Genomic DNA, 8,446 nt, shown 5'->3' on the forward strand with positions numbered 1-8,446 from the left:
TTGTCCGATTTCAAAAAGGCTTTACAGCGAAAGCAAAACATTAGATTATGTTAGGAGAGTACATAGACACAAATAATCACACAGCCATTTTCCAAGCAAGCATATATGTCACATAAACCAAAACCACAGCTAAATGCAGCACTAACCTTTGATCTTCATCAGATGACACTCCTAGGACATTATGTTATGCAATACATGCATGTTTTGTTCAATCAAGATCATATTTATATCAAAAACCAGCTTTTTACATTAGCATGTGACGTTCAGAACTAGCATACCCATTGAAAACTTCCGGTGAATTTACTAAATTACTCATGATAAAAGTTCACAAAATACATAACAATTATTTTAAGAATTATAGATACAGAACTCCTTTATGCAATTGCGGTGTCAGATTTTAAAATAGCTTTTCGGGGAAAGCACATTTTGCAATATTCTGAGTAGATAGCTCGGCCATCACAGGCTAGCTAATTTGACACCCACCAAGTTTGGTGCTCACTAAACTCAGAATTACTATTAGAAAAATTGGATTACCTTTGCTGTTCTTCGTCAGAATGCACTCCCAGGACTTCTACTTCAACAACTAATGTTGTTTTGGTTCCAAATAATCCATAGTTATATTCAAATAGCTCCATTTTGTTCATGTGTTCAGGTCACTATCCGAAGGGTGCATTTCGTGACAAAATTTCAAAATATCCCATTACCATACTTAGAAGCATGTCAAACGCTGTTTAAAATCAATTTTCATGCTATTTTTCTCGTAAAATAGCGATAATATTCCAACCGGGCGATGTTGTATTCATTCAAAGGCTGAAAGAAAAAAATGGAGTAGTCTCGTGGAAGCGCATCTCCAGTGTCACTGTCCCCAGGTTGACCACTCACAAATTCTCCTGCTGTTCTTCGCCCAGAGACTGCAGATACCCCATTCCACTTTCTGGCGCCTTCTGAGAGCCAATGGAAGAGTTAGAAAGTGTCACGTTACAGCAGAGATGCTGTAATGTCGATAGAGATGCAACAGAAGGACAACAAATTGTCAGACAGGGCACTTCCTGTATGGAATCTTCTCAGGTTTTGGCCTGCCATATGAGTTCTGTTATACTCACAGACACCATTCAAACTGTTTTAGAACCTTTAGAGTGTTTTCTATCCAAATCTAGTAATTATATGCATATTCTAGTTTCTGGGCAGGAGTAGTAACCAGATTAAATTGGGTACATTTTTTATCCGGCCGTGAAAATACTGCCCCCTATCCCAAATAAGTTAATAATATGCATGTCAATCTCTCCTGGCACAAAGTGGAGGAGAGATTGCCTTCATCACTACTTGTATTTATGAGAGGTATTGACATGTTGAATGCACCGAGCTGTCTGTTTGAACAACTGGCACACAGCTCAGTGTATACAAAACACCACAAATCACGTTTTTGACTGCGCTGGGCCTTTAAGACCAATCTGCATGTTTTGAATGCTCCCTCCCACTGCTCTTGTCACATTCCAACATCTGGCACTGACTTTCAACACACCACTACTTTCAGTTGTTTATGCATCATGTATACATCATGGCCATGGACACAGTGCTGCTAACCTTGTTTATGTAGACTTCATCCTATTTGTTTGTGTTTAGTTTCAGGTTTTCATATTCTGGTCTGTGACAAGGTTTCAGTGGGATATATCAGGTGTTAGGATAACTGTTGATTTCTGAGACAGACTGTATTGGGAATGCTTCCAAGTGGTGTGCTAGTACAGACATTGAAATGTAGCCAACTAGTTTCATTAAGTTTTTAAAAATATTCATCCATCTGTCATCTGTGAATCGTGTCACATCAGATGGCAGGTCCAGTCTGGACTAGCAGATCAGATCAGTGTAAATGTCAGCAGCAAAGATGTGGATCCTCATCCTGCTTCCAGCTGATGCAACATTCAACATTCAGTGCAGAGCAGGGATATGTTCAAAAGATAACATCAGTTTATTGTTTTTGTAAGTCTAAATGCTACATTGCCATCTAATAAAATGTGCTTCAGCTAGGCTCAAACACAGCCTCCCACACTTTTTAGACATGAGTGTCACTGGCTCCTTGTAAAGTGAGTATTGATTTGTCTTGCTATTGGACATTATTCAGAACAGCTTCCTTGAACTTGCCACAAGTGCTGGATTTATGTCTCTAAAAGCCATAGCTGTCAGCATGTGTCCTTGCATTGTTGTTGTTTTTTTTACTGATTTGACAAGTTGCTTTTTGTGCCAACTCTGAGTCCTTGAAAGTTTGGTTTTAATGATGTGCTCTGCTTTGTGGCAGACTTCTATTTGACAGTCAACCCTGTGAAGCCTTTTGAAAAATGTTCAATGACACAACAGAGTTGTTACGTTAGGCTATTATTCAGTGTTGTTAGCCTGGTAATGATTTCATGTGGGTCCTGAGAAATCAAATCAAATTTTATTTGTCAGATGCTTCGTCAACAGCGGCTGTAGATTAACAGTGAAATGCTTACTTACGGGTCCCTTTGCATTGTTGGAAAAGGACCCATATGTAAGCATTTCACTGTTGGTCTACACGTTTACGCTTGATGAAGGGTGGGAGTGTAACACAGAGATTATGGGCACATTCGAGCGGAGTGCTTTTGTCAAGACCTTGACCAACGTTGGTCACTGCCTTTCAAAGTGTGTTGCTTTATGGGTATACAAATTCTCAGACTTATGACTACATGTCGACTGCATGACATTTACAACAACCATGTGATCATAGGTCATGAACTTTCGAGTGCAGTCGACCGGAAAGCATTGTGGGAGACAACCATATTTTGATTTCTTGGAAGCAAAAGGCAATACATGGTCATAAATGGTTGATCATTGGTTATTATCAATACATGTTACTGTTTTATACATTTTAAGCATTTCGTTGGACGATGTATACCATGCTTATCCCGTACACACGACTAATAAAACTTGAAACTTGCATGTTTACTGTTTTGGGTGGATGACTATTTAGACGTTAAATACATCTTCATCCTTACATCCTTACAATCAAATTCCATAGGCCTTCATGTGATCCAAATGTCTAACACAAATAAATGAAATATCCTACTTGCAACAATATAGCTGTAATGTTGTGTCCCGTGTTATAGCCTATCTGTCTTGTCTCTAATATTAGTTATTGTCGGGGATTTCTTAGCTGGCAATTTTAAAGGCTTAATCTGTTTCTGGGAAACTGGCCCTTAATGAGCAAGTATCCCAGACACCAGTTTTGGGGTTAATACCAAGTGCATTTGACTGCTTGAAATAGTGTTTACCTAGTAACTTATGTGAACTGATGTACATATCGTCTAATCCTTTTCATATTGTTTATCCAGTATGTAAACTGATGTACGGTACAGGGAGTGTTTTGTCCTTTATGTGATTGAATCAAATTCTGTTCTTTACATGCTTACTGACAAAAGGAACATAAAGGTTGAGAATTAAAGAATTTACACTCCAGGCTGTAGTGATGCTGACACACAATCAATTACCATACAGTAAGAATCATGCTGTCACGACTTCCGCCAAAGTTAGTTCTTCTCCTTGTTCGGGCGGCATTCGGTGGTCGACGTCACCGGTCTTCTAGCCATTGCCGATCCACCTTTCATTTTCCATTTGTTTTGTCTTGTTTTCCCACACACCTGGTTTACATTTCCCTCATTACTTGTCGTATTTAACCCTCTGTTCTCCCCCATGTCTGTGTGAAATTGTTGTAAGTGCTTGTGCACATTTTGACTGGTGCGCGACGGGTTTTGTACCCATATTTTGTAGTTCTGGATGCCGTTGGTTTTGATAATTAAACTGCTCCGGTTATTACCCAGTTCTGCTCTCCTGTGTCTGACTTCCCTGCCACCAGTTACACACCCATTACACATGCAAGTTTCAGTAAACATGCAAGTTAAATTTAATAAATTCTGTTACAATTCCATGTTTCACAATCACACATAAGGTACAAGGGCATGAAGTAATGGCAAACAGAGCATATCTGTCACGGGCGTCGTAAGGAGTGGACCAAAATGCAGCGGGTATATTGATCATCTTTACTTTATTAACGAGAAGACACTTAAACAAAACAAACGACAAACAGTCCGGTAAGGTGCACAGACTATACTAGGAACAACCACCCACAAAACACAAGTGAAATAAACCCCAACTAAATATGGCCTCCAATTAGAGGCAACGACAACCAGCTGCCTCTAATTGGAGGTCCTACCAAAACCCCAACATAGAAATAGAAAAACTAGATAAACACAGAATAGAAAATGTAGAACTTAAACCGAACCACACAAAACAAACACCCCCTGCCATGCCCTGACCAAACTACAATAACAAATAACCCCTTTTACTGGTCAGGACGTGACAATATCCCATGTGCTGCAAGAAATGTATGTTCTAGTAGCCTACCTGGTTATATTTTGAGAAAACTATCACAAAAATACAAAACAAGGTTTGTGAATTTCTGCAGGTGCTCCTCACCAATTGCAACTTGAAGTCAGAATCAGAGCATTGTGAGAGAAAAAGCTTGGGCTAGTATCTAATTACCTCATCAGGATAATAATTCCTTGGACCATGTTAATCATGTTCAGCATCGTGTAGGTGTCACGGTTGTTGTAAGAGACAGACCAAGGCGCAGCATTTGTTGAGTTCCACATATTTATTTAAAGTGAAACTTCTTTAATAACCAAAACTAGCAACACAACGTGACTACATGGTGACACAAGCACCAATACAAACAATATCCCACAAACACAGGTGGGAAAAATGGCTACCTAAATATGATCCCCAATTAGAGGCAACGATTACCAGCTGCATCTAATTGGGAACCATACAAAACACCAACATAGAAATATTGAACTAGAACACCCCCTAGTCAGGGCGTGACAGTAGAACTGGCATTTCGATGGCATCCACTTCATCGGCAATAACAAAGGTGAATGCCATATCTGCCATTGTCAAGTTTCCTAGAAACTGCAGAAGTTGTACCTTCCCCGACTTAATAATTATCATAAAAAACAAACGTCATTACCATCACAATAAACTTAAAAGTGGGCAACAGTCATAATATAATTCGCTTATGAGCCAATGTGTATTATTTAACATTTTAAAATAGTCCTCACTTATAGGAATGGGTAATTGTTTAAAAGTTGCTAGCTATCCCATAAAGCCATCACCGAAAATACATTTTCATCTTCACTTGTTTGGTAACTACCTGTTTTTTGACAACGTTTGGAACATTTTAAAGAATGCAGCGTCCGTCTCGCAACAGAGCCTTCAACTGCAAGGGGTGTGGGAGAAAGGTAGACTTGCTGAGGGAAAGAAAGATAGAAATACATTAGCTAGCGAAAGAGGAGACTGACAGCAGGCCCTGAGTGGAAATAACAGATGGCTATACATCCCCAAGCAGGAACCACGCAAAGCCCAGGCAAGCTGTATGTATGGCCATGACTAAATATATGCCAAGCGTAAGCCTGCAATGCATGCATTATTTTCATATCCATATGAGGAGAGTCTAGCCCCTACTATGTTAGAGCTAAAAGCAGATATGGGCGTTATCCAGCCACTACAATGTTAGAGCTAAAAGCAGATGAGGGCGTTATCCATTGGGTTGAAAGAAAATGGTGGCAGAACGCATAGGGGGTTTTACCTCATTTACATAAAGGATGGACCTATGTATTGTATATGCATAAAAGCAGAGCCGGGGCCAAAGGAAGGCAGTTGTGGTCCGCGGACCGGCTCGGCTTTATTACTCTGTATTAAAGTCTATATTGAATTTACAAGTTCTTGTAAGAAGTGTTATTCTTAAGACAATTTTCCACGACAGGGGGCATTGCCATTCCACTCCGTTGTGGACCTTCCCATTGAAGTGCATGACATCCGGTGCAACGTAACGGAGTGTTTATGGGTAATGTGAACGAGGCTTAAGTAGACCACAGACGTGAATGCTGGAACATTGCTACATTGTGGGAGGCAACCCATCAGTGTTCCCTGCTATGCTCCAGCTCATGGCGTTTCTCCTCTCTCACCCTCTCAGATGAACAGCTAATTTATCTCTGTCTCTCCCCTCTCTCTCTCTTCCTCCCTTTTTCCATCCCTCACCTCCACCACGTCTCCCCCCTCTCCCTATCTTCTCCCCCTCTCCAGGTATACTTTATGTTGGGTCTATTGGTGGTTCCTGCTGTGCTGCAGTTCATGGAGTTTCTCCTCTCAAAGATGAAACAACTAATATATTCAATTCTTTCTATCCCTCGTTACCCCCTTCCTGCCAGTGGTCCCTGCTGTACTCAGGTTCATGGGGTTCCTCATTTTGCAAGAGAGTCACTCTCACAGATGAAACAACTAATATATTGCTCTCTCCATCTCTCTCTCTCTCTCTCTCCCCCTCACTGCCCCCCTCTCTCCCCCTCTTCTCCTCTTCTCCAGGTATATGTTGTGTCTGTCGGTGGTCCCTGCGGTGCTCCAGATCATGGGGTTTCTGTTCCTGCCAGAGAGCCCCCGCTGGCTGATCCAGAAAGGCCTTACCCAGAAGGCCTGGCGCGTGCTCAGCCAGATTAGAGGCAATCAGAACATTGACGAGGAGTACGACAGCATCAAGAACAGCATCGAGGAGGAGGAGAAAGACTGCGGAGGAGGTGAGAGGGGAGCAGGAGGCTCAGGAGAAAGACACACATAAATGAATGAATGCATCAACGAACACGCACACACAAACAAACTTGCATACACACACACCGGGAGAGGAGTGGCCCATGTGCCCTCGCTCTCGCTCTCTCGCGCTCTCTCGTGCTCAGAGAGAAATCTTTATCAGCTGTTATATAATCTCGGTGTTACACTCTTCTGAGTTAGCCTCTTCTGAGAACATTGACCTCTTCTGAGAATCACAAAACAGCACTAAAAGTCAGTCTGTCAGAGCCAGGCGACTCAGAATAGACCAAGGACATTGAAGACTGTTTTTCTATGAACATTTTCTGAAAGAAGCTTATTTATGGTAGTCACTGTGTCTCCATTGAAGGCCAGTGCTAAAGTGAATGTATATGTGTGAGTGTATGGAAATATATGCGTCAAGGCATGGTCATAGACCTAAGCACTGACTCAAACTCAATGAAACCACCATACATGATAAACTGCATATATCCACTTGTTGACATGAATAGCTGATATAAACATGTATTGAAAGTAGCCTACATGGACAACCAATGGTTAGATGAATGAGAGTTTTGTACTGCATTATCAGGTCAATGGCATTGTATACAGTAAGGTCAGTCCAGCCTTCAGCACATGTAATAACTCTTATTAGTCCAATGACACCAAGCCAACTCCTGAAAAGAAAAGAGAGGGAAAATAAAGGAGAGGAGAGGTAAACAGGCATCATTCCTTTGTTCTGCAATTAACCCTTCCTGACAGTCCTGCAGAAAACACTAACCTGTAATTGAGTACCTCACGCTGGGATTGGTCCATAATGGGGAGCCTTAGCCAATCAGAGTGCTAGAGTGTGGTCAGTGGGGCCACAATCCAAGAAAAAAATACCCCCCTGGCAATAAATTGTAACTCTGATCATTGTTGGGGGGATAGGCTCACACCTGGGAAAACAAGGGCTTCCTTTGCCCCCTACTCCCTGACATCTCTGTTTCCATGGTAACCTCATCCCTTTCTCCCTCTTTCGCTCCCTGTCTCCATCACCTCTGATGTGATGATAGTGTGTGTCACTCTAACCACCCAAACACAGCCAAGAATAAAGAGCAATAATAATCACAATGACACATACAAAGTGGCAGGGCAACACAATGGCAATAACAACAACATCACAACATAGTCATATCTGTAGCAGTCAATTCTCTCTGGATGAAAGGACAATATATTACAGAGACACAGGGTGACAGAGCAACACAACATCAATAACAACAACAACAACAACAACATAGTCATATCTGTAGCAGTCAATTCTCTCTGGATGAAAGGACAATATATTACAGAGACACAGGGTGACAGAGCAACACAACATCAACAACAACAACAACAACATAATCATATCTGTAGCAGTCAATTCTCTCTGGATGAAAGGACAATATATTACAGAGACACAGGGTGACAGAGCAACACAACATCAATAACAACAACAACAACACACCATAATCATATCTGTAGCAGTCAATTCTCTCTGGATGAAAGGACAATATATTACAGAGACACAGGGTGACAGAGCAACACAACATCAATAACAACAACAACAACAACAACATAATCATATCTGTAGCAGTCAATTCTCTCTGGATGAAAGGACAATATATTACAGACACAGGGTGACAGAGCAACACAACATCAATACCAACAACAACAACAACAACATAATCATATCTGTAGCAGTCAATTCTCTCTGGATGAAAGGACAATATATTACAGACACAGGGTGACAGAGCAACACAACATCAACAACAACACAACT

This window comes from Salmo salar, chromosome ssa17 (assembly GCF_905237065.1).
Source record: "Salmo salar chromosome ssa17, Ssal_v3.1, whole genome shotgun sequence".
In the NCBI taxonomy this organism is placed as follows: Eukaryota; Metazoa; Chordata; class Actinopteri; order Salmoniformes; family Salmonidae; genus Salmo; species Salmo salar.